We start from the raw sequence: 26,056 nt of genomic DNA on the forward strand, positions 1-26,056 counted from the left end.
TTTTTTTAAAAAATGATTTAAATCATTCTAAAATTCTTTGCATTTTAAGAGAAAGAGCTTTCTGACAGTGGAACGAACTCCATCAAAAGGTGGTGGACTCTTCTTCATTGAAGGTTTTTAAACAGAGGTTGGATGCTCATCCATCAGGGATTCTTTAGCCATGATTCCCAGATGGGAGGGGCTGGACTAGATGACCCCATCGGGTCCCTTCCAACTCCACATTTCTATTATTTATAAACTGCTTACTATTTTTTAAATAAAAAACTTCTACAGTTTATAAACTGCTTAATGGTTCAAAAAAATAAAAATAAAACCCTCTGTATATTGTTCATCATTTCATATTATGTTTTCTCACTGCAGATTATTTCCTTGCAACCCATGCCAGGGCCTTTATAGCAAAGGGCGGGTAAGAAATCTTATCACTGAAACGTCTCTCCTTCCTTGGGGACCAGAGGCCTTGTGTTCTTCTCTTCCTTCCTCGCTTGGACGACCAGAGCAGCAGATTCCCAACCAGAGTCTGGAGCTGGTTAGGGAGAGCCTTGGTTGCACTTTCCCTTTGTCCCCGAGGCATTGGCCAATCCTAAACCCCTTTTTGATGAAGGTTCTCTCGCCTGGATTGACACAGTGACCTGACACTGGGTGGACGAGAGCGAGGGCGCTCGCGAACCCAGGGGAGAGAGGAGGAACGGCAGCCGTCGGTGCCAAGATTTTGCTGAGCTCAGGCGCGCTGCCGCTGTAGCCAGCCGAGCAGAGGCTGTTGACATTTCCGGTTGCAATCCCGCAGCCAATTGGCGATCGCCGGAGCAGCGAGACACGGAATATGATAATTTCGTCCTGCTGAAAGAAAAAAGAGAGAGAGAGAGAGAGAGAGAGAGAGAGAGAGAGAGAGAGAGAGACGGGCAAGCAGGGAGGGAGGGAGGAGGGAAGCAAGAAGAGAGAGAGGACACCCAGGGCTCAACTCCTATGAAGAGGGCCTTGGGAAAAACGCTCCCCGCGGCTGTATAATGCACTCTGCACATGCCCGGAAGCTACCTCGAATTTGAAAACAGATTCTAAACAGGTCTCCAAATTCTCTTTGGAGCTCCTGCCCACCTGCTGCGGTCAAGGGGCTCAGCAGACGCCCACCAACCCCAATTAGATGTGATCACTCTCCAGGGCTGAGTTTTGGTGCTGTTGGAAAACTGTCCCCAAACCACCTATTACTGCCCCTCGAGGGCTCCGAGAAAGCTCTGGCGTGGCCGATGCACTCTGCACGCGCTCCGGGGGCCCATCCCCTCCCTGTCTTCTGGGGCTGAGCTTTGGGCTCGAAACTAGGTCCGAAGCCTAAGGATTGTTGGGGAGGCCTGGGATTGAGGAATACACCCACCCAGCTACCCGCGAAAGACTGGGCGTTTGTGGGATGAGTCCAGTCCGGTGGTGGCTCGGCGGCTCCACGTGTGGCGCCGGAAGAGAAAGATGGAGCGGCCCTAGGGAGGCGTCGGAGCACGTGCCCAGAGAGCAGCTCAGGTCTTCGTCCAAGTTCCTTAAGGCGCCTCGGGCGGCCCAGGGGCTTCGTGGCTTCTTCCCGGGACGTCATTAGGGTTGCTGAACAGCACAGAGGCGGCGATCCGAGCGCAAAGCGCGCGCTGCTCCACTAACCATCCTAACAATAAAAAGTGGACCCAGCTGGCGCATCGGTTTGGATCGTGACGGGTGACCTGGCGGCTGATGTGGTTCTGGTGGCCAAATTTGGAGAGGCGGGGGGAAGAGAAAGGGGAAAATCCTCACAAAAAGCACCTCAGCCTGCTTTTGACAGGGTAAGTTGTCCTTGAGTAGGGTGGTCGGTTTGCAACAAGAAATGAACCTAAACCAAGTGGGTGGGTGGTTAGACTGCAGCGGTCATTTTAATTGCCACACACACAATGAAAATGGGTGTGTGGACACGACGGAAGTAATCCTGTGTGTTGGTTTTGACTTCGTACACACCACATACTTAAAGAAGGATATTGGGAACTGTAGTTTGTTAATGGTGCCCGAAGTGTAGTTCTGTAAACTATGCTTTAAATGTGCGGTGGGTAGTTCTTTTCGTGTGAGTGCCGATTAATGCTGCAATTTTGCGCACACTTAGCAGAGAGCAAGTTCCATTAAAGTCATTAGGATTTACTTCTGCGTAGACATGTATAGGCTCTTGTTACACGTACAGGATTGTGTTGTAGGGCTGCATACCAATAGGAGGCGACTGAGGATAACACCAGCAGCTGGGTGATACAGTTCTTAAACAGCGGAAGCCTAGCCCATGCCTACTCAGACAAAGTCCTATTGAATTCACTCAGGAGTAAAACAGCAATCCGATGCACGGTTACTTTGTAGTAAGCCCCGTTGAACTCTGCTGCAAGACAGCTCAATTGCGAAGCAATCCTCTGCGTGGTTACTCGGATCGTAAACCCCACTGCACTCCAAGGAACTTAACTACCAGGTAAATGTGCATAGGATTTCAGCCTTGTAGTGCAAGGCTATGTATATTTACTCGCAAGTAAGCTCCACTGTGTTCAGGGAAACTTACCCCCTAGTTAAGCGTAATACGTGTAAACGCATGAAAAAAATTCTGTGGCCAAGCCAAAAGAGATACAAGCGCAATTCTATGAGAGCTTATGCATAAGCAAATCCCCACTAGTTTGCTCAATGGACATTATTCTTGGAAAAAGGTAAAAGGCGGATCTACACGGATCCTCGTGAATTCATATGATTTTGTCAATGCGCAGCCTGGTTGCGCCATGACGTTGGATTGGACCCTTTGAATACAGCGGGGCTTCCTTCCGAGACATCAGGCGTAGGGATCGGCCTTTTGCTTTTGTTTTGTAAATGGACACGCTGAGGGATCGCAGCCTGAGCCTTGCACTGGAGGAAGTCCGCTACCACCAGGGCAATCCTGTGCATGCCTTAGTTTGGAACCAATCCCCATTGAGTTGAGCGGGGTTTGCTCCCAAGGAAGCGGATGTGAAGGACTGTCGCCTCCTCCTGCTTTGAAGTACACTGCACTTCCATTGATAAATATCCAGAGGGCTCGACTGCTGAGGGTTTGGTGTTTTGTTTTCAATAATAATAAGGAAGTTGCATCAAATGCAAAGGGAGCTTACTTCCAGGTAGGACATGAGTGGAAAGTCTTCCAGACGGCTGCAAAAGAAGGAGAAAGTAACGCGTTCGCTTCCCCGGCTCCTCCCCTCGCCACCCACGGTGCCCGCTTCTGGCGCTGAGTGGCGTGGCACTAGCTTGGGTATTTTAAGCCAGCCAGCCAGCCAGGCCCCCCTCCCTCTCCACTAAAAGACCCGACACCCTCCACCTCCGCCGGCCTCCCTTAAAAGGCTAATCGGTGTACTGTATCTTTAAAAGGTTCAAACCTCTTTCCAAAAGGCCTAGAGAAAGCCGGGGGGTGGGGGAAGGAGAGAAAAAATGAAAAAGCCACCGCCGCGGAGATAGACGGAGAAGCTCGGCTGTTTTGCCTCTTAGAAGCCGAGGAGGCAAAGGAAAGCAAGCAGCAATTCCGATTGTGATGCGGCTTCTCCGGGCGGAATTTATTCCTCGCTGTCCAGAGGCGGCAGGAAGAAGCTTCCGCGTGGGCTTCTTCTTCTCCTTCTTCTTCTCCAGCGTGGATTATTTTTATTCCGAAGAATAACAGAGGAGGATTGGTTCCGGCTGGAGCATGCTCACAAACTGCACAATCTCCCATGATTAAGCTTGCCTAGGGTGTTGTGGTCCCCCCCTTCTTCTTCTTTTTCTCCTCTCCCCCCTCCCCTCCTCTCTCTTTCCCACATTGATTTTGTTTTGAAGCTGAGCTACAAACCATCAGGGCAGGGTTGGGGGGGGGACACGACCTGCCTTCCCCCTTCCTCCCTCGGAGAAGGAAAACATCGCGCGCCTTCTTCTCCCAGCAATATGACATAATAATAATCCCCATCCCCGATCCTCCCTCCCTCCCTCCCTCTCCCCCTCCACACCTCTTTTTGAAACAGGTGTTATTAAAAAGAATAGGAAATAAGCTACCCGGCAGCTCAGCGGAACGCTTCCTCCAGGAGGGGAGAGCGAGGCTGCAGAGCCTCTCAGGAAATTGCCAGCATCGTGAGAATCGCAAAAGTGGAGGGGATCGGGCTCTGCTCGCAGCCAGACAGCCAAGGTAAGGCGATGGTGTTTCGCCCATTTATCTCGCTGCCCCCTCGTGCCGTTGTGTGTGTTTTGACTATTGCTGTTGCTGCCGCAGCCGCTGTTCCTCGCTGGTGGAGAGAGGCAGCAGCAGCAGCAGCAGCAGCAGCAGATTCCATTTTGCCTGGGCTTCTGAAGAGGTGTCAGGTTGCTTTCCTTCCTTTATATTTATTTATTTTAACAGGACGCTCCTCGCTACCTTTCGGGACTGTTGTCAAGTGTGTGTGTGTGTGTGTGTGTGTGTGTGTGTGTGTGTGTGTGTGTGTGTGTGTCCCCTGGGTGGGTTTGAGCCTGCGAGGTGGCTCCTCTTGCAGGGCTGATGTGCCTGAAGTAACCTCTTGCGGTGTCAATCGGCGGCTGTTAACCCTCTCCGCGCCTTGCGCCCAGGAAGGCCTGCGTAAAGGTGGTGTTGATGTCGGTGGTCTATAGGGGGTTGGAGCGTGCGCCGGGGAGGGCAGCGGGGTGTGTGTGTGTGTTGAGGGAATGTTTGAGGAGGCCTGCTTGGCCACAGGAGGGCCAAAAACAAGTCTCAAGTGGGCGAATGATCTTGCAAAAAAAAAAAAAGAAGAAAAAAAAGAAAAAAAGAAAAGAAAAAAGGATGGGGGAAGGGGAGAGAGAAGGAGGCAGAGAAGTGAGGCACACCAAGTTGCAAAGTGACCAGGCCTCCCTATGCAGCTTCACTTGCAAATATGTGCAGTTTTCCCCTTGCATACCGCTTGTGTGCAGAGAGGCTGGCGGTGCCTTTCGCCCTGTGCTTGTTGGGGAAATGTTGCCAGGAGCCTGCTGCCCTCCGCTGCTGCAGTGATCTATCTGATCAAGGAGCCTTGTTGTGGATGGGCTGCTCCTCTGCTTGGTGTAGCCAGGCTTCATTTATTTTGCTGGTGGGTCTGAAGGAGGTCTCTGAGTTATGTGGTTGTGTCTCTTGCTGTCAGGAAGGGTGAGCAGCTGCTGGTTGGGTGGGGGAAGGCTAAGGTTTACCTGGGGGCAAATCTCACTGAATGAATGCATTGGGGTTTACTTCTGGGTAGGCATGGGTAGGATGGCACTGTAAACTCCTCTCCCTGCAGCCCCCCATGAGTTGAGTGCAAATGACTGACCACAGAGGAAGTGTTTCCCTCCTGCTGGTTGTATTTGGGTTGCTGAGCACAGATGTGCGGCCTGGGCTTCAGTGTATTGCACCCGGTGGTGGCTTCTGACTCTTGTGCTTCATTCCCTATCTCTGTCCGGGGACCCCTGTGTCTCCCCCCCCCCCCGAATTGGCCCACCACCAAAGCTGCTGGATATGATCTTATCCAAGAGATATCTAAGCAGCATTCAGACATTTGGGTTTGCATTCACCGGGGGTTGATTTCCAGGATCTTGCCCTGTGGGAAGATGCTCCTGAAAGCCCTGCAGAAGGAGATGGCAACCTTTATCCACCAACCTCATGCAGTACCTGCTTGACTGCCTATCTTTACCCATGCATGAGATTTCCCCCCCTCCCCACCTTCCTTTTTCCCTGCTGGGTTTCAAGGGAACTGCAAAGCTGTGATTGCAGCAGTGACTGCAGAGGGCTGCTCTCAGTTGGAGGTAAAAAAAAAAAAAAGGGCACCCGAGTGCACAATCTGGCAAGTCGATTGTTGGGTGGTAATTGGCCCAGTTATTACATAACAACAGAGAGGCAGATGCAATGTAAGCAAAGTGCTACCTTATACTGTATAGGATTAATGAGAACTCCATATAAGAGGAAAAAGGGGCTTGCTTTTTTCTGATCAGTTAACCATTTCCTGTTAGGGTTTACCATTCACATGGCTGTGAACGACAGGGGATATACAGTGGTACCTCAGGTTATATACGCTTCAGGTTACAAACGCTTCAGGTTACAGACTCCGCTAACCCAGAAATAGTATCTCGGGTTAAGAACTTTGCTTCAGGATGAGAACAGAAATCGTGCTCCGGCGGCACGGCAGCAACGGCAGGCCCCATTAGCTAAAGTGGTGCTTCAGGTTAAGAACAGTTTCAGGTTAAGAACGGACCTCCGGAATGACTTAAGTACTTAACCCGAGGTACCACTGTATTCTGCTGGCAAAGCGAATGTCCCCAAAGGCGCTTTTAACAAAACAAATATAGGCTTATTGTCGTCCTAACCTGCGTCTTCATAGAAAAGTCACCTGAGCCTATTGTCTCTGCCGAGGTGTTCATTACGCTTGGTAAACAAGGAGTAGGCCGGGGATGTGGATCATGTGACCCTCCAGGTTTTGGACCTGGAGTCGTGCCACCCCTTGCCATTGGCCCTTCTGGCTGAGCCTGATGGGAGTTTTGGCCTTGCAGGTGTTGTTGGACACCAAGTTCCCCCATCCCTAATCTAGGCAAATTTATCACATGCTTAGTAACAGAGTGTAAAACCACATTTGGTAGAAGGTCACAGTCTGACTGCCAGCATTTGGGTCTTTAGCAGGGGAAACGTTTGATGTTGGTTAGCACCAGAGTCATTAAAGATGCCTTTAAAAAAAGTTTGTATTGCATAGTTTAAATGATTGCATTGTTCCTTTTGTCGAATATAACCCTCACAAGGAGTTGGATCCAGCATGAAACCCATTGGGTCTTCTTGTAATGTAACCTGCCTCTGCAGTTACAGTGGTACCTTGGTTACATACGCTTCAGGTTACAGACTCCGCTAACCCAGAAATAGTGCTTCAGGTTAAGAACTTTGCTTCAGGATGAGAACAGACACCGGGCTCCGGCGGCGCAGCAGCAGCAGGAGGCCCCATTAGCTAAAGTGGTGCTTCAGGTTAAGAACAGTTTCAGGTTAAGAACAGACCTCCGGAATGACTTAAGTACTTAACCCAAGGTACCACTGTATTGGTATTTGTTGGTTTTCTGATCCATTGTGATGATGTGTGTGCTGGGTGGTGCAGACCTCTGGCCAGGGACATTTACATGAGCAAGTATCCACCCATTTATCTGTTTTATTTGTGTGTCGATTTTCTACCCCCCCAAAAAAATCCATGCTCAAAGCGGCTTGCAACAAAGAAACAGGGATGTATTTCAAATAAACACAACAAAGTAAATTTCATAATAACATAGCAAAACAATAGCATAGTAACAGTTTCATAATAGCATAGCAAAACAACAACAACATCACAATGGTTACTAGCCACGGTGATAGCAACTACCGTATTTTTCCGTGTATAAGACTAGGTTTTTTTCCTAAAAAAATAATATCAAAAATTAGGGGGCATCTTATACATGGGGCCATCTCCCCCCATTTTCTTAAACCTGAGTCCCCCAAAATAGGGGGCGTCCTATACATGGGGGTGTCTTATAGACAGTAAGATATGGTATATGCATATTATGAATGCATAAGTGGAGGACTCCTGCATCCAGGATGAGCTGCCCCCTTGCATTTTTTGTAGCCAATAGTTGTGTAATTGGTACTGCTGTCATTCCACGAGTTGAAGGGCAGGTTGCTAACCATTAAGGTCATAAGGTAATAAGGTCCATGAAATTGTTCTGATGTCAGCTGTGTTGAGTGAGTCCCATGCCTGAATTCTGAACTGCAACTGTACTTCTTTAGGGGAACGCTATCATTTTAAAATAACTTCTTAGTTTTGCCGAAAGGAACTGAATATGTCCCTGTTCTTAAGATGGGACAATTCTATCTATCTATCTATCTATCTATCTATCTATCTATCTATCTATCATCTATCTATCTATCTATCTATCTATCTATCTATCTCTCTCTATCTATATCTATCATCTATCTATCTATCATCTATCTATCTATATCTATCTATCTATCTATCTATCTATCTATCTATCTATCATCTATCTATCTATCTATCTATCTATCTATCTATCTATCTATATCTATCTATCTCATTCTCTCTCTCTCTCTCCATCCATCCACACCATACGCTTAAAAGAGCCATGGCTTCCCACACAGAATCCCGGGAACTGTAATTCGTTAAGGGTGCTGAAAGTTGTCAGGAGACCCCTATTCCCCTCACAGAGCTACAGTTCCCAGAGCTCCCCAGGAAAGAAGACTGGCATTCTGAGAACCGTAGCTCTGTGAGGAAAATTGGGAATCTCCTAACAACTTTCGGAACCTTTAACTAACTACAGTTCCCAGGATTCTTTGGGGGAAGCCGTAGCTGTTAAATATATATAATAGTGCTTTAGGTGTATTGTATCATATGAGCCCATCAGGAGCCATATTGGAGTTGTCTTCCATCTTGGCTTGCCTGCCTTTAAATACCTGCAGGAGAGCCTTGCAAACTCCCACTTCCTGTCCTCCTCTCCAGTTTCCTGTAGGAACATGGCTGGCATTGCCATGGTAACATGGCTGTGCTGTTCCTTCTGCTGACTTGGCTAAGGCCCATCATTGTCATGGCAATGGAAGACATGGTGGCTCTTTTGCCATTGGCCTAGTGTTCCAGGAGACTCTCTTGGTCCACCAGGAGAGGATGGAATTGGGAATTGCTACAATTGGTGCCACAAAGTTTCAGTTATCTGCAAAAGGTAACTGCACCGTGCTCTTGTATGCATGGGTGTTATTTTATCACTGCTATGCCCCAGGGGTTCTGTACAATACCCTCCAACACTTTGAAGCCCAAATATGGGAGACCATCTTCCCATTCTTTTAACTGTGAGAGCATAGCTGCTATTTTGGTTGCTGTGATCTCGCGTGATTTGGTTGCAGAATCCCAGCAACCAAAATGGCTGCCATTCTCTCACAATAAAAAACAGAATGTTTTGTTTTTTTCTGGGACACTTGCGGGGTATGTGGTATAGTTCAGCCTTCCCCTAAATGTTGCCAGCTGGTGCTAATGCGAATTGTAGTCCAAAACATTTGGAGGGCAACAGTTTGCAGAAGGCTGGAGTAGTAGTGCTTAGAGTGTCTGATGAGGACCTAGGACCAGAGAGACCCAAGTTCAGTAATGAAGTGGGTGGCCTTAGATCAGTTGGTCTCCTCCCTTGCTGAAGCTACCTCACAGAATTGTTGTAAGGATGTAAAACGTAATCCATAGTAAAGCAAATAAATTCCTTTCCAAAGTAACTCAAATTCTGTCTCACAAATTGTTGTGACTTGTACATTTCATGCATTTGCTTGTATTTATTTTACATACCGGTAATTTATTTTGTTTCAATAGCTCTGGGAAGGTACAATCTAGCTATGAAGTCCTTGCCACTAAAAGCTAGTGGCATCTTTAGCTTCTGCAATTTCCACACAAACAGTCCACATATGCTGAACCCGCCTCAACATCCTTAAGGGCCAGAAACAGGTAGCAAACAAAAACAACAACAATAATGAAAACTTCACAGGATGCTGTGTTTTGCTGTTTATAACGCTGTGATTATGTAGCATGATGGAAGAATCTGTGCAGCCTTGAGTGAGTAGCCACTCCTTGTTTCTTTATTGTTTCCATTATTTCTCTAAAAGAGCTGGCGACCTGAGTTTGGGAAACCCTGGTCTAACCGAACAAAGTGGAGGTTTGCTTGTGGTTCAGTGTAATTGCTGAATATTTATTCTCAAATATATTGTAGGCTTAGGAACATAGAAATATAGGAAGCTGCCTTATGCTAAGTCAGACCATCTAGTTCAGTATTGTCAACACGGACTGGCAGCAGCTCTCCAGCATTCCAGACATGGAATCTTTTCCAGTCCTACCTGGTGATGCCAGGGATTAAAGCGGTAATCTTCTGCACGTTCTCTACCACAGAGCTAGGTTCTAACCAAAGTCTCTGCGTTCCATCCAGCACCGAACAACGGTGGTTTTGCAATTGATTTCAGCTGGCAGAAGATTGGGCCCCAGTTTCTTCTTTTCTCTCTCGTAGAATAACAGTTTTTTGCTTGATGATGCTCCTTAGGCATCCATGTTCCCTAAAGTATTAGGAAAACATTAACTTGGAACATGGTTGTGCAATTTTGCTTTCTGACTCTTTGACGAAGTGACAAGCTGCCTTTTGTGTGGCTTCGAGTTTGGCAAAACAACCGTAATCTGGCAAAGGCGCTGCTGGGTCAGAAAGTCTGCAAGTGTCTTATTGCTCCACAAAACCTGAGAGGCTAAACTGGAAGCCTTGCATGCCAAGTGTCACATCCTTTAGCCAGAAGAGACTGCGTGATGTCAAATGGCTCATGACTGCCTAAGTTCTGGCCCATCAAAAGGCTTCAGAAAACTGCTCCGGGTTCATAGCAGGGGCAGTCAGAATGAGGGCCACTAACTGACTGCTGATTCAGGACTTTAAATTGTGCTCTTATATCAAATTTCCTTTTCTGCGTATACTGTAATGTTTTACTGTTGCTATGGCCATTGGCTAATGCGAATAAAGTTTTATCTATCTAAACTGCTCCGGGTGGTTAGAATTAAAAGTTCATCCCTGATTCTGGATGCTGCTCCAGCAGACACTTCTGTTTCCTCACTCTACTCAATGGTAGGGCCGGCCCCTTTAGACAATTGATGGGCTCTCCTTTCGCCTCACGCTAGATCACACTTCAAGCAGCCTCCTCTCGGTTTCTGTATGGGTCATGTATACAGTAGCCATATCAACAGTTAGGTCCTGCTCATTTCCTAGGAGAAAGGAGGATAATATGGTGAGAGGAACAGTTTTCTATCTCAATTGCTAGAGACAATATGCCTCTGAATTGCTGGGTAAAACAAGTGTGAACAGTGCTGTTCCACTCACATCACATTCCCCATGGGCATCTGGTTGGCTCTTAACTTTATGTATTTCTCCTTGGGCTCCTTGGAGGAAGGTAGAATATGTGTAATTAATAATCCGATTATAATCCTGAGCAGCTCTCCACCCTATTTCAAATGGATGCTCCATTGTCAGTGTTGCCCATAATCTTTTTCTTCTGAGGGTGGTAGGGGTGCATTAGGACAAATGTGTAAAACAGAAAAAGTTATGGATGGTGCTGCAATTCAGGAATCTCCCGGAAAGTCAGTTTTTATAGGGGACACTGTGTGGGGGGGAACTAAATTCCAACTCATTCGGTTGGAATGCAACTTGCTAACATAAAAGTGAAAGCATGCCCTGACAATGCCGAGTGGAAGTGCTAGCTGTGATTTTGTACATCTTGAGTATTTATTACCGTGTTACATAACAGAAGTGTGATGGGAAGGAAACACTCTTTTAATTCTGAAGTCTGAATATCTTTCTGGGTTCTGCAGACGCTGGTTGCCTACTAAAGTCTCAGATTTTGAAACTGATATTAACTCTGCAGAGAGCAGATAATATGAATCTAATCATAATGGTCTAATAGGAAAGCTGGTAATGCAGGGTTGGATCTTAAGCACTGTTTGCAGAAGGAAGGTGGCAGAAGTAGAAGCTCTGTTAAGAACACCCTTTTCAACCATTAAGAGGAAACCGAACTCCCTTGAAAATCATTGGGGTAAAGGAGGAGAATAAATTTCTATAATTATTTTTTTTGTGTGGTCGGGCTGTTGGTGGGGGGCTAATATGAGGTAGCCAAGAGTTTCCCAGTTTTTTCTTACCCCCTGCTGCTTTCAGTGGTGGAAGGCAGTTTCTTCCCTGCTGGCCATTGGAATGCACTGGGAATCTCTTCCCAGCTGAAACGCGTTGGAAACCACACTACATTACCTTGTGTTCTCAAGGCAGTCCAGGAAGTGTGGTTGGTGGGAAGGAGCACAAGGTTCTCTCTGCAGTTTCCCATCATCCACACTTACTGGTGAGACCCAATGAGATAAGTGGTGACCTCCTTTGGAAGGCTAGAGAAATTCCAAGCAAAACAGCAGAAAATTGGTTGCCGATTTCCATTTGGGTAATATTGTCAGAAAACAGGAGGGAGTGGGAAATGTTGGTCTCCTGGATGGGGTCTTCTCTTTCTCTCTGCATTTCAAGAAGCCTCTCCTAAGGGTCCGAGGACAAAGTTGACTGTGTGGCATCTAGAAGAGGGAATGCTTGTAAGCGCTGAGTTGACCTTGACTGTCCATGATGTGGACTTCTCTTTGCCCATCACTAGAGAAACAGCATAGAGCCTGCTCACCACCACTGTCTTTGGTGTTCAGCAGAAGCTGCAGAGACGCCATCAACCAACTTGTGCACAATCCTTGAAAATGTATGTTGGGTAAAGGTAAAGGGCCTACCCCTGACCATTAGGTCCAGTCGTGGCCGACTCTGGGGTTGTGGCACTCATCTCACTTTATTGGCCGAGGGAGCTGGCATACAGCTTCTGGGTCATGTGGCCAGCATGACAAAGCAGCTTCTGGCGAACCAGAGCAGCGCACGGAAACGCCATTTACCTTCCCGCTGGAGCTGTACCTACTTATCTACTTGCACTTTGACATGCTTTCGAACTGCTAGGTTGGCAGTAGCAGGGGCCGAGCAACGGGAGCTCACCCCGTCACGGGGATTCGAACTGCCGACCTTCTGATTGGCAAGTCCTAGGCTCTGTGGTTTAACCCACAGCACCACCCACATCCTATATGTTGGGAGACAAGTCTTATTTTATAAACATTTGAAAAAGGCAAATCTGGTTAGACCTCCTGTGATTTTTAAAGGCAACATGACCTCTGGAAACGATAGGGGGTAGAAAAGAGATCAGTGGCAGATCTGCACATGATTTGCCAGTTGAGAGTCATATGTTCAAACTCTAGTATTTCCAATTTTGAGAAAGGCTCTGGTAGCCAGTGACAAGACAGAGAAACACCTCTGCCTCAGACCTTGGAGAGCTACCATCTGTCAAAGTGGACTAGGCTAGATGGATAAATAGTCTGACTTCAGTCCTTGGGTTCTTCCATGCTACTTTTGTTGGATGCTTAGGGATTTTGTTGGTGTACTTGTCACTAGGTATGAGTGAATCTGTCAGTTTTAGTTTCTGTGTCTCTCTTTATCCCCCCCCCCAACAGAGTCTTAAATTCAGTTTGGTACATACCCATATAAGTTTGGAATATATTTTCTTAAAAGAAGTCATACAAATTCAGCAGCACTTTTTACCATGCAATTCCCCTAATACAGTGGTACCTTGGGTTAAGAATTTAATTCGTTCTGGAGGTTTGTTCTTAACCTGAAACTGTTCTTAACCTGAGGTACCACTTTAGCTAATGGGGCCTCCCCCCACTGCCCCGCTGCCGCCGCACAATTTCTGTTCTCATCCTGAAGCAAAGTTCTTAACCTGAGGTACTATTTCTGGGTTAGCAGAGTCTATAACCTGAAGTGTCTGTAACCCGAGGTACCACTGTATAATGCAATTCTGTATGCTGTTTCGCCTAACGTAATGCAGTTCTGTGCTATTTTCTCCAATATATGCACTTTTATGCACACATATCTGCATTTTTATACACTTGGAGAACTGCATTGCAGAATTCTGAAAGGTGTGAATTTAGAAGGTAGCAGTATTGCATACTTTTCCTAAATCAAATTTCTCTTGTCGTACCTGCATGCCCATCATGTTTTCTCTTTGAGTTGCTTGCAAAGGTTATATTGATGTTTGTTTTAGCTGCATTTATACCCCACCTTTCTACCAGGTGCTCAAGGTGGTGTATTTTGGTATCCAGGTGCTTCCTGATGCTCCTAATTCCATTCTGTGCAACCTTCTGACTTCTCCTTCCAGGGCCAATGAGGTTGCATGGGCTCATGGCCTATTTTATTTAGAAGTAAGGAAGAGAGAGGGCAGGGCAGCAGCTGTCTGCATCCTACGCTATGACTGTACTTGGAACAGTAGGGGCAATGATACTTGTGAGTTGACAGGGTTCACTCCTAGTCTTACAAATTGCCACTCCTCTGGTTGCCTGGGCAAGTGGGATTTGCCCCCAGGTGCCCAAGGATTGGGGACATTTTAGGATTTGAGATTGAGGCTTTATTTTTTAAAGAGCACAACTGGTGTAGATTTGTGTTGGGCTAGTAACATGCATGGCGAGACACTCTCTCTTCAAAGAAAACTCTCACCACAAAAATATCCTGTCCTTCCTCCATCATTCTTAGATATTGACATACTTCTTTAGGTACCTAAAATGAAAATTTGAAACTCCCGCTGCTCTGCACTTTGTTAATGATAAGAGTTGGAGGTGAAAAAATATCATGCCCTCTGTAATAAGCAATCTATAGCAATTGCTTCAGGTTAAAGGCTGCTGGTGGTGGGTGGCGCTGTGGTCTAAACCACAGAGCCTAGGGCTTGTCTATCAGAAGGTCGGCAGTTCGAATCCCCGCGACGGGGTGAGCTCCTGTTGTTCGGTTCCTGCTCCTGCCAACCTAGCAGTTCAAAAGCACGTTAAAGTGCAAGCAGATAAATAGGTACTGCTCTGGCCGGAAGGTAAACACCATTTCAGTGCGCTGCTCTGGTTCACCAGAAGTGGCTTAGTCATGCTGGCCACTTTACTGCTCTCTTGGCCAGTAAAGTGAGATAAGCGCCGCAACCCCAGAGTCATCCGCGACTGGACCTAACGGTCAGGGGTGCCTTTACCTTTACAAAAGGCTGCTTGGCTTCTTCAATGTTTTGTTGTGCAGTTACTGCAAGATTTGCTTTGCCTCTGTAGCCTTTGGAAGCAGCCCGATCTGTTTTGGATCCGTTCGGTGTCATTCCAGTTCAATTCTTTACTTCGATCCTCATCTGGTCTGCTAAATCCAAGCTCTGTTTCATTTCCACCATGAGTATAATGTGGAATCTAAGCGTGGATATAGCTTGCTTTCCTTTTCCCATTTGAAACTTGTAGGCAAGGCAGCACAAGGGAAACCCCACATAGAGCACATTTTTTGCATTCAAACTTGCGCACTGCTTTGATGAGCTTGTGACAAGCACTATATAAATACTGCAATAAAGCAAGGAACAGGAAGAAAGAAACCCATTTTGTTGCCAGGGTTGCAATATCCAAATGATGGAGTTAACCCACAAAGTAAAAAAAAAAAAAAAACCACAGAAAACAACCTTGGCAAATCTGCTGTCTTTGTGCCTGAATTCTGCTGCTGGATGTGCCCACCACATTTGATCACCGCAGAAGATCCATCCATGTACCTTCTAAAACTGTATGGGAAAAAATGACATACCTGTCCTTCAGAGGAGCACACCTGAAAAATGATCCTAAAAGCTTGAAAATAATAATTGTGCAGTCAAAGTCACTTACTGCCCTACACAAGCTCGTAATTTTGCACAGGGTATCACATTTGCCATCTGGGGGTAAGGAGAGATGCCCTTTCCAGGATACTCCATTTCCCCTCCCTGCAGTGGACACATGGTGTTAGCCACAAGTTGTTTTTAGGATCTCTCCTCCCCCCCCCCCCGGTTTTGATTTTAATTTCTTTTGGAGGGGTTACTTTTGCAAATCTTGGGATTCTTTCAAATCTTCTGACACTCCTCTCTTGTGCCATTTTTGGCTACAGAAGGGTCGGTGTTTGGAGACTTGAGTTTGCTATTGGGACCTATGCATTAAGGACGCTGTTGCCCTCATACAATGGTAACCACTTCCGGAGGGTCCCATGACCACATTTTAGCATTTTAAAATCACGACTAAGCGCTGAAGCTGTTTTAAGCCGCTTAAGCCAACCTTAAACCCCCAGATCAGCTAAACAGCTTGTACCAATAAAATGGCTTAGAGTTTCCTAAGCACCTTAAACAGATCTAAAGCTTTACTATAAGACTGTGACCAAACTAGAGCATGGCGTTTAGCTTCTCGGTGACACCAGAGGGCCTTACCCAGCTAAGCCAACTAATTACAGAACTGAGACCCTCTCCCCTGGGTTTTTAAAGGCCAGATGTTTAATCAACCAAAGGGATGCAAATACACATTGCAAGTCTTTATACGTGCTTAACCCAGCCCCATATTTAACTGCAGGAGTAGCTGAATGTTGCATAGGGTTACAAATTCTCTAGGAGCACACTGTTGGCCACTGTGAGAACTAGATTCGGTGACTAGATAGGCCTTTGGTCTGATTCAGCAGTGCTCTTCTTATGCCATGTTCTTAATAGTCCCTGGCAAAGACTTGGGCTCTGAAGCTCAAGCTTTCTGCTTCCAACAGTCTCCAGTCAAGTGCCTGTGGGAATTCACAATGCAGACTTCAAGCCAATGCCTACTCCCTGGCCTTTGTCCTTTCCACCTGGTAATTGGAGATAGACTCCCTGTGAATATGGAGGCTCTATATAAACTGTTGAGGCAGATAGTCTTTTTGAGAGACCTGTCCTCCACGAATCTGTCCAGTCCTTTAAAAAAGCCATCTAACGGAATGCCATCGCTGTAAGTTAATTATTCACTGTCTGAAGTAGTGCTCTTTTGTCAATCCTGAATGTGTTGTCAATTAACTTAATTGAGTGACTGAGAGCTGTGGTGTGATGAGAGAAGGAGGAAAAATTCACTCTGTGCTGTCTGAGGACTAGCCATAGCCTTACAAACCTACATAATCCCTCAGTTTTGTTTTCCTCCCTGTTGTATCTATATATTCTTGTTATGATTAATTATTATTTGGTGTTGTTTGGCCAGAAGGACCCCCAAAGCTGTGAAAATATATATTAAATTACAGCAGCGGTTCTCAACCTGTGGGTTTCCAGATGTTGCTGGACTACAGCTCCCATCATCCCTGAGCTCTGGCCTTGCTAGCTAGCGGTGATGGGAGTTGTAGTTCAACAACATCTGGGGACCCACAGGTTGAGAAAGGCTGAATTACAGTAAAAGCATGATATTTTAAATATATCTATGCATTACATTTATACTTCCCTTTTTCCTTCAAGTTGGGGAGTTTCTCCCCCTTTCCATTTTATCCTTACAACACCCCTATGAGGTAGATGGCGACTGGCCCAAGGTCACCCAGTGAGCTTTTATGGCTGAGTGGGGATTTGAACTGTGGTCTGCTAGGGCCTAGTCCAGCACTCTTAACTATCAAACTACACTGACTCTTTCTTTAAACAGTAATAATACAGTAGATCAACCATCAATCAAATACACGAATGTGAGGTGATGATATCAGGAGATAAGATCAGAAAGAGAAGGAGGGACTAACTCCCCCCCACAGCCTTTGTGGTGTCATCTGATATGTATCTACTTAGTGCCATTAAGTTCATTGCAGGAGGGCTGCAGGTTAGTGGTAGATCACATGTTTTGCATGCAAAAGGTCTGAAGACTCAATCCCTGGAGTAGGGGATTCCCGGAAATATCCCCTGCCCAAAATCTTGAGGAGTTGCTGCCAATCATTGTCAACAATATTGAGGACTGGGGATGGGGGGGGGGAGAGACATTTGATTTTGTTCATGCTGAAAGGCAAATGTATCAACGCTGCCCTTTTCGAAACTGTAGGAGAACTGAAACCCAGCTGTCCTTTGAAATTTGCACTGGTACGAATTTTGTGATGCAGCTCTGGAGCGGAACAGTGCGTACAGAAATGCATCTACTAGGTAAAAGGCAGGGGGGAAATGAAAGTTTAGTGAAAATGGCTTACAGAAATGCATGGTATTAGGAGAAATTGCTCGTTAAAATGTATGCACACAAAAACCAATAAAATGGTTATTAGAAAAAAATTGTGCTAAAATACCGAAGAAACTTCATTAGGGTTTTCTTTGGGGGGAGCGAAAATCACAAATTGCAGTAGAAATGTGGAGAATGGAATTTAAGATGGGGGGTGGGAATAGAAATTGAGAGAACCAGAATTCACAGAGCCTTACACCCCTACTGAAGATTAGATTGACCAGTTTGACTTGGTATCCGGCACCTTCATATACAATGGACGCTCGGGTTGCGAACATGATCCGTGTGAGAGGCACGTTCACAACCTGCAGCGTCTGCAACCCACAGCACCGTGTCTGCGCGTGCGCGGGTTGTGATTCGGCGCTTCTGCGCATGCGCAAAGTGTGATTTAGTGCTTCTGTGCATGTGCGAGTGCCAAAACCTGAAAGTAACTGGCTAGGGCTCAAGCTTTGTTTTAAACCAGTAGGTATTGCCCCCTTGATATTGAGGGACGATTTCCAATCATCGTGGGAAAGGGAGGTCATTAACAAGGTTCAATCCTGCGGATTGTCTAACCTTTACTTTGAGTCTATGACGTACAATCAAGCTAGAGCTGTGATCTCCCGGAGACTGAGTGACATTGCCAGACAAGAGGACATAGCCCAGGTAAAACCAGGGATGTTCCTAGGGGACCAGATTTATCGGACCATGCCAGCCCCCTACCTTGCAGAAATCCACTATGTGGAATACCGCAGACTTCTTACAGCGGCTAGATTAAATGTCCTTGACTCTGCGATATTGTGGGGAAGGTACAGGGGAGTACCATACGCCCAGAGAACCTGTCATTGTGCCATGGGTGTGGCTGAGTCCACCGAACACATTCTCTTGACTTGCCCTTCTTATGCAGAGCTTAGACAAAATTTTATAGACCCACTCCTATGTCAATTTAGCTTCCTACCCGAAGAAAACCAGGTTTTACACTTGCTGAATAATGTCACTAGAGCTATACCTTCCTTGGTGGCCAAATTCCTTTTTTTAGCTTTTAAGCGTCACAAGACTATAATTGACTGTATTGATATGGGGCTATCTGTTTAGCCCATTTTAGTGTTGGCTAAGTTCTAATATCTTCCTGGATGTTTTAACTGTGTATTGACAAATGTATTTTTTTTCTGACTGACGGTCAAATAAAAGGTTGATGATGATGATGATGAAAGTAACCCATTCCAGTACTTCCGGGTTTCGGCGCGTCCGTAACTCAAAAACACACAACCTGAAGCGCCTGTAACCTGAGGTATGACTGTATTCTAGTAAGCCCAAACCCCAGAAAAGTATGTGTGGGATTGTGACCAGAGTTGTCCTGGGTGAAATAGCGCTCTGGACTGGGAGTGCCTTTGGCACTCATCACCCCCCACCTCATCCCGGTCACTTTTGCAGCATTCACAAGTTGTGTGACTTCTGCAGATTGCAAAACCTAGCAGTGTAAAAGAGAGACCCTACTGGTCTCACGAGATGCCCGGCAGTACATAGATGATGCCAAAGTTGAACAGCATCTTCCCAAATGTCTGGGCAGCACTACGAACTCTCCTGACATTTCCAGATACAGTTGTCAGTGGTGAGGGTGCTTCCTCAAACTTGAAGCTCATCAAAATGTACTGGTTATCTGTTATGGCGGGCGAGAGGCTCGCATCACAGGCTAGCCAATCCATTCTGACTGACAGCTCCTGAAACCTGTTTTTCCTCAGCCACTCAGCTGCAGTTTGCACAAACCAAAGCTTTATAAGTTCACTTTCTGCATGGGGTTATTGCACTAGGGCAGCGGTGGGGGAAAGCTTTGGCATGTTAGATGCTGCTAAACTAAAACTCCCATCGGCCCTGGCAAGCATAGTCAATGTTCAGGGATGATTGGAGTTGTAGTTCATCAACATCTGGAGGGTCAAAGGGTCTCCACATCTGCACTAAGCAAGACGATGGAATGATTGCAGGTTTTACTTTTGCTTAGTTTTGTAGCAATCAGTTTTTGGAAGCATTCTTTATTTCAGGAAATCCATCACCCAAGATCGCAACATTTTCATCTACAATTTATTTTAACGTTATCCCATTTTCATGCCTTCCCTGCTGAGTTATAGTGAAGTGTTAGTTAGCTGCTGTTTATCATTTTAGACAAGCTAGATTGACAGCCTTGACAAAGTTTGTTTTTGCAATGAAACAGTTTTATTTTTTATTAGAACTAAAGACAACATTCCCCATCACTTCAGCAGGGTAGTTTGGATTTGTTACATTATTTATCTTCATAATGTGGACAAGGTGATTGCATTTTTATCTTTGAAAATAATAAATAAAAGTTATAAAGGAAATAATTTTGAAGCTCTCTCTCATTATTGCTGCTTGGTCAGGTCAACTTAGTCAACCCATGTTCCGCTAATTTTTAACAAAAACAAAACAGAAATGTTATATTAAATATATAGTGTGTGTGTGTGTGTGTGTGAGAGAGAGAGAGAGAGAGAGAGAGAGAGAGAGAGAGAGAGTATACACTATATATATATATATATATAGGGCAAACTTATGGAGGGTGTCTTAGGGACTGTAGGATGCTGTGGATCTCTGGGGCAAAGAGGGAAGTCTCTTCTTGGATGCTTTTCTATATTTCTGGCCGAGAGCTCTGCCACTGTTGACCTTTGGCCATCGTTACTTCTGGGGATGTAGCAGGGGAACATTTAGAGCCATGTGAGGCAAGACATTTACCTTTTCTGGATTTCTTCCTGCACCATTCCAGAAGATCAGCCCTGCAACTGGTTTACTGATTTCTCCTTCCACTAGAACAAATGGAAGAGAGAAAATACTGCCCGAGAAAGCAGAAAAGGTTAAAAAGCCACCCCACCTCCCTCATTGGTGATCCCCTGTCCAGGATTTGGACTTTGTGGTTCTTTCCTTGTCATGTTGAAGTTCATATTGGAGATTAGTATCCAGACAACTTGCAGATGAGGAGTGGAGATGTTGGATTATCGTCCCTGACCATCAGCTATGTTGACCAGGTGTGATGGGGGGTAAGAAGGCAACAGCATCAGGAAGGCTACAGTTTTCCCACCCCTGCTGTAGAGGGTTTTTTTGTGTGTGTTTTGGTTCTGGTTTTGAATACCCTGCTTTCTTCACTCTGTCTCTTTGCAAAGAGTACACTCAACCAGCAGTTGAGTGCCAGTTTGGTGCTCAGGGTGACCACCCACCCCTAAGGCTGGCCCTGATTGGCGCTTTAGAGTTGACGGATTGGAAACTGGTCTAATCCTCTGATCATTCTTTTAAAAGCTGCTTTAATAATTTAATAATAATAATTTATTATTTATACCCTGCCCATCTGGCTGGGCTTCCCCAGCCACTCTGGGCGGCTCCCAACAGAATACTAAAAACATGATAAAAGATCCGACATAAAAAAAATTCCCTGAACAGGGCTGCTTTCAGATGTCTTCTAAAAGTCAGATAGTTGTTTATTTCCTTGACATCTGATGGGAGGGAGCCCCTACCGAGAAGGCCCTCTGCCTCGTTCCCTGTAACCTCACTTCTCCTTTTTGTTTATCTGTTTCAGCTATGCAGTACTGTTTTTGAGATGGGGTAACCGGATGCTCTTCCTTAGAATCCCCGCGACGGGGTGAGCTCCCGTTATTCGGTCCCAGCTCCTGCCAACCTAGCAGTTCGAAAGCACATCAAAGTGCAAGTAGATAAATAGGTACCGCTCTAGCGGGAAGGTAAACGGCGTTTCCGTGTGCTGCTCTGGTTCGCCAGAAGCGGCTTAGTCATGCTGGCCACATGACCCGGAAGCTGTACGCTGGCTCCATCGGCCAATAAAGCGAGATGAGCGCCGCAACCCCAGAGTCGGCCACGACTGGACCTAATGGTCAGGGGTCCCTTTACCTTTACCTTTAACCGGAACCATACACAGCATTCTAAATTTGGCTGGACACAGATTTCTATAATGGCAACATACTTGCTGTATTTCATTGCAAGAAGAGGCAGTGTAATAAATGCTTTCTTGAAATGTGCTAAAATGGGTATCTCTTCCATGCAAGTCACAATGAAGAAAGAATAGTTGGATAGAAATTCATTATGCTGTCTTATTGGTCAGCTATGACTGGCAGTGCTAGAAGATGCAGTATTAGTACATGCCAACAGCAAATGTTGAAAAAAAAGGTTCTTCCTACCTCAGGTTAAGTATTTATCAATCTGTAAAATGAAAAGAGATGCATTGCAATCAGAAGGGTTGGACACTGATGTCTGGGAAATGAACCTGAACTTATTTTTATTTTTAAAATATGGAAGAATTGAATGTGAAGCCAGGTGTTTAATAGTTGGACCTTGCATGGGGATCTCAGGGCCAATATGGCGCTCTCTCTCTCTCTCTCTCTCTCTCTCTCTCTCTGTGTGTGTGTGTTTTAAACCCACCTCCTAGCATTCAAGCCATCTGTTTTCCATGTTTAAAATCCAACAGATGGAAATTGCTAGAGATGGATGGATCTGTCAATTTCAGTCCTCTCAGTTTATGATTTCCCCCCCAGTCTTACATTCAGCTCTCCACATTTCCACAGCAACTTGTGATTATTATTATTTTTAAAAAATTTCCCCAATCCTCTAGTGTTTTAGTGTAGATTACTCCTAAAATCACATTTTTGTATACACTTGCACAGCTTTGCAACAAACAAGAAAGCATTGTGGTATGTTGTTCTTACATATATATTCATTTTATGCACACTTTTACCTAATGTGTGCATATATGTAAATATTTTGGGGCTTGAGAAGTGCACCACAAATTTCTGGATATGTGCAGTTTCAAAGGCTTGCTGTTCTCATTGCGTTTTGGAAAAGTGGAAATCTGATAGATTCAGTTTTAAATGTAAACTGAATTGAATTTCTCTCCTGTTCCCCATGCCCAGCCCTACTTGCTGCTGTTCCAAATGGGCCTGTCTTCTTTTCTTAGCTCTGCAGGCATACAGCCGTGCCTTATATAAAACAAAATCCCCCTGACAATAGCATAATGCATAGTATTTTAGTATACAGTGGTACCTTGGTTTACAAACTTATTCCGTTCCGGAAGTCAGTTCTTAAACCGAAACTGTTCTTACACCGAGGTGCACTTTCCCTAATGAGGCCTCTCACTGCTGGTGCCCTTCTGCCATTCGGATTCCATTCTTAGACTGAGGTAAAGTTTGCAAACCGGGACACTACTTCCGGTTTTGCGGAGTTCGTAAACCGAATCATTCGTAAACAGGACTGTACTTAAACCGAGGTACCACTGTATAGCTGTCTTACGTTTCCATTAGCCAGCCCCTGGCAGTCTAGAAAATTCCCTTTGGACAGCAGTTACTACAATCCATTATAAAAGCATAGCAAATAAGGATTTTCCCATGGAAGAGGATTCCTGATGAGAACTTGTGAGACCCTGGATGCAGTCCCCGCTTTGGCTACTGCCAGTTAAAGCTCTTACACGGTACATGCAGAAGGCTGTGATCCAGGGGTTGCTTGTAGCATTTACGCACAATTTTATTATTCGGAAATCCGATCCCTTGATTTCAAAACATAAAAGAAACAGACATTCCTTAAAAAGCTCTTTACCCTGAGGGTCCATACTTTTTGGAGGGTCTGAAGAGTCCCAAGTCCATTTACAAATCTGGAGTAAGGCATGAGTCCAGCTTCCTTTGGCTCCAAGCACATGTTTACAGTTAAGTGGTAGAAACAAAACAAGACAAAAAGCAGCAAACAAGAATCATAGAATCATAGAGTTGGAGGAGACCACAAGAGCCATCGAGTCCAACCCCCCGCCAAGCAGGAAACACCATCAGAGCACTCCTGACATATGGTTGTCAAGCCTCTGCTTAAAGACCTCCAAAGAAGATCTTTCGTACCTCCCAAAAGAGATTCAGGTGGAAAAACAAAAACAAATCGGAAACAGAGCCCTGTACAATATCATCTTCACCACCACCACATTCACTTACCTGTCTTTCACTCTCAGGTTCCAGGGCAGGTTACAACAGTTAAAACATAGTGTTGAAAACAGTTTAAAATAGCCTGCAGTCAAAGAAATAAGGTGGGTCCTAAAACGTAGGTTGCTTCTGATGCTTCATCAATAGGGCTGCTGATGGATGGGATAGCTGATGGATTAGCTGATAGATCAGATAGATAAACTGTTGAAAAACAGTTTATTTTGACTACTTAAGACTTAAATAACACTCGGTTTGTTGTTATCTTTTAAGAATTCCTGTTAATACTCGTGCCTTAGCTGAAGGTGACAAGCATCCACTTACAAGAGACAGATTGTACTGTGTGATGGATAGAAATTGGAAGGGTTCTATCATCTATCTATCATCTATCTATCCATCTATCATCTATCTATCATCTATCTATCTATCTATCTATCTATCTATCTATCTATCTATCTATCACCTATCATCATCTATCATCTATCTATCATCTATCCATCTATCATCTATGAACTGTTAATTTTTCTGATTTGGAAATTGATGTGGATTCCATTGACTAAAAGCCACACAACTGATTGTCTACTGCTGCAATCCCATTTACCTGGGAGGAAGCCCCACTGAATTCAACAGGGCTCACTTCCGATTAGACATCATTAGGATTGTGCTGCAAAATTTATTTTAAGCAAGTGAGCTTTGGATACCACATGGCATTTTCTTTAAAGAACTCTATTTTTCTTTAAAAAGTAATAATACAATAGGCAGGTATCTATCTTTCCCCCTTTCATATTTACTGGTAATTGCACAAGTATTGGGGAAAAACTTCCCACAGAAAACCACTGGATATTTGGGCTGTAAAACTGAAGCACATAAGTACTATTAAAAAACCCAGCTGTTGGAAGTTTCCATTTTGGCTTTCTTACCTCTGAAAGAAATTGGTCCCTCTTGTCTGTGGTACTCCGAGAAAGACTGGCAATGATTTATTACCTAGAGTTTTCCATTCCTTTTCAGTTCTGGTGTGTAATCTCTCATGCTTTAATTGTAAGCATATTTACTTGGAATTGGGTCCTATTAACTCAGCAGAATTTTATTCCAAGTAAGATCTTGGGTGCAGATTGAGAGATTTGTGTTGACGTGCACCTACTGTTTCCTTTGCTGATGTCTTGTCTAGTGTGCACATTACAGTCACAATAATAAGAGTAAGAGCCTGCTGGATTGGACCAATGGCCCATCTAGTCCAGCATCCTATTCTCCCAGTTGGCCAACCAGATATGTATAGGAAGAGCTAAAGCATGACCTACATAATCTACCCACTTGTGTTTCCCAGCAAATCATGACTTTGAATGAGCGCGTGGGTTCCTGGAGAGGAGATTGTCACTATTGCACTCCTCTGATCTTCCTGCGGCTGTGATATTGGGCTCATGGTCTTTCTCGCTCTAGACAAACCACAAGTTGTAACCAAGCTCTTTGTTCTTGGAATTGCTACTTGTGGTTTGTCGGGAGCATCACAACCCTAGAATTGGATGAAATGATAAGCTAAACCATGGTGTGATGGCCTAGGACTCGGGCTCAGACTTGGTGCCGGAGGAATCTCAGTCCGCACCAGATCCTCTGCCCCAGATGGCATCTGAACCTAGTCTGGGGCCTGATTCTGAAGAGCCCCAGTCTGCACAGGTTCCCCTGCAATAAGCACCAACTGGGCCGAGTCAGGGGCCTGAGCCTGCCCTGGCTCCAGATGCGGGGATTACCTCATTGCCCTCTGCTGCTCTACTACCAGTTGGGTCAGGAGAGGCTGAGGTGGCCTCTGGGTCTAGTAACCCACCGACATCTCCCGAGCTGCAGAGACTCAGGTCTGAGAGAAGGAGAGACTTGAGTACTCGCAGGAGGAGTGCTCGCCTTCGGACGAGACAGGGAGGTGAGTCACCAGGGGATCAGGACCAGCCATTATCTCATCAGAGATAAAAGGCCGCCGGACCCCTCCCCAGGTTGCGAGAGCAACATTGTCGCTTGCTGGAACCTGCCTGGAACCTTGTGCCTGACCTAGCCCGGTTTCCTGCCTTGGCCCTGTTGGACCGACTCCTCGTGGAATCCTTGGATTCGGGATCGGACCTGGACCGCGTGGCTCGGTTAACCCCCGTGCCTAGGACACATGGCTTGCCTCACAGCAATGTAGCTGCAGTAGGATGAGAAGAGGAGCAAAGCAGCTGTGAGCTCCTTCCTGGGAACCTGCATGTTCCTGCTAAGCCATGGTCTGTGTGGTGGGGGTGAGGGAAGGAGGACAGGGAGAAGCCATCACTACCACTAAGGTAGACACGAAGGTTGGACTAGATGAATTTTGGTGTCCCTTCCAACTCTCTGATTCTAATGCCTCCTTCCCACCTGAACGACTGAGTTGGTTTGGCCCCTCCACCTTTCCAGATGGGGAGGGAAACCAAGCAGACTCTCTCCAATGCGACACCCCTTCAGTTTCCAGCTTGCAAATTAGACTGCTCAACTTGGGGATGGACAGTTTGAGACAAGTCTCTGAAATAGAAACATGACTGTTCCCGG

At 45.6% G+C, this 26,056-nt stretch overlaps 1 protein-coding gene and 2 long non-coding RNA genes across 6 annotated transcripts in view; 1 reads left to right on the forward strand and 2 right to left on the reverse strand.

Moving 5' to 3' along the window:
- LOC310850008 overlaps positions 1-26,056 on the reverse strand; it is a 136,685-nt gene that overhangs the window by 93,565 nt on the left and 17,064 nt on the right. The gene's annotated exons all lie outside the window — the stretch shown is intronic.
- Positions 330-4,126, reverse strand: LOC310850009. Its single transcript, XR_014567195.1, has 3 exons — positions 4,021-4,126; positions 3,117-3,153; positions 330-1,642 (listed from the first exon to the last, which is right to left on the reverse strand). It is a non-coding gene; the product is annotated as an uncharacterized lncRNA (long non-coding RNA).
- Positions 3,330-26,056, forward strand: part of HIVEP3 (HIVEP zinc finger 3) — a 236,163-nt gene continuing 213,436 nt past the window's right edge. For 2 of the 4 annotated variants that reach the window (XM_083750597.1, XM_083750595.1), the window contains exon 1: positions 4,010-4,150. The gene's annotated coding sequence lies outside the window, so the exon portion shown is untranslated. Of the gene's footprint in view, positions 4,151-26,056 lie in introns of all 4 variants that reach the window. The other 2 variants (XM_083750596.1, XM_083750594.1) reach the window with 2 other exon arrangements.

The sequence above is a fragment of the Podarcis gaigeae genome (genome assembly GCF_964106915.1).
Source record: "Podarcis gaigeae genome assembly, chromosome: 8".
Lineage (NCBI taxonomy): Eukaryota > Metazoa > Chordata > Lepidosauria > Squamata > Lacertidae > Podarcis > Podarcis gaigeae.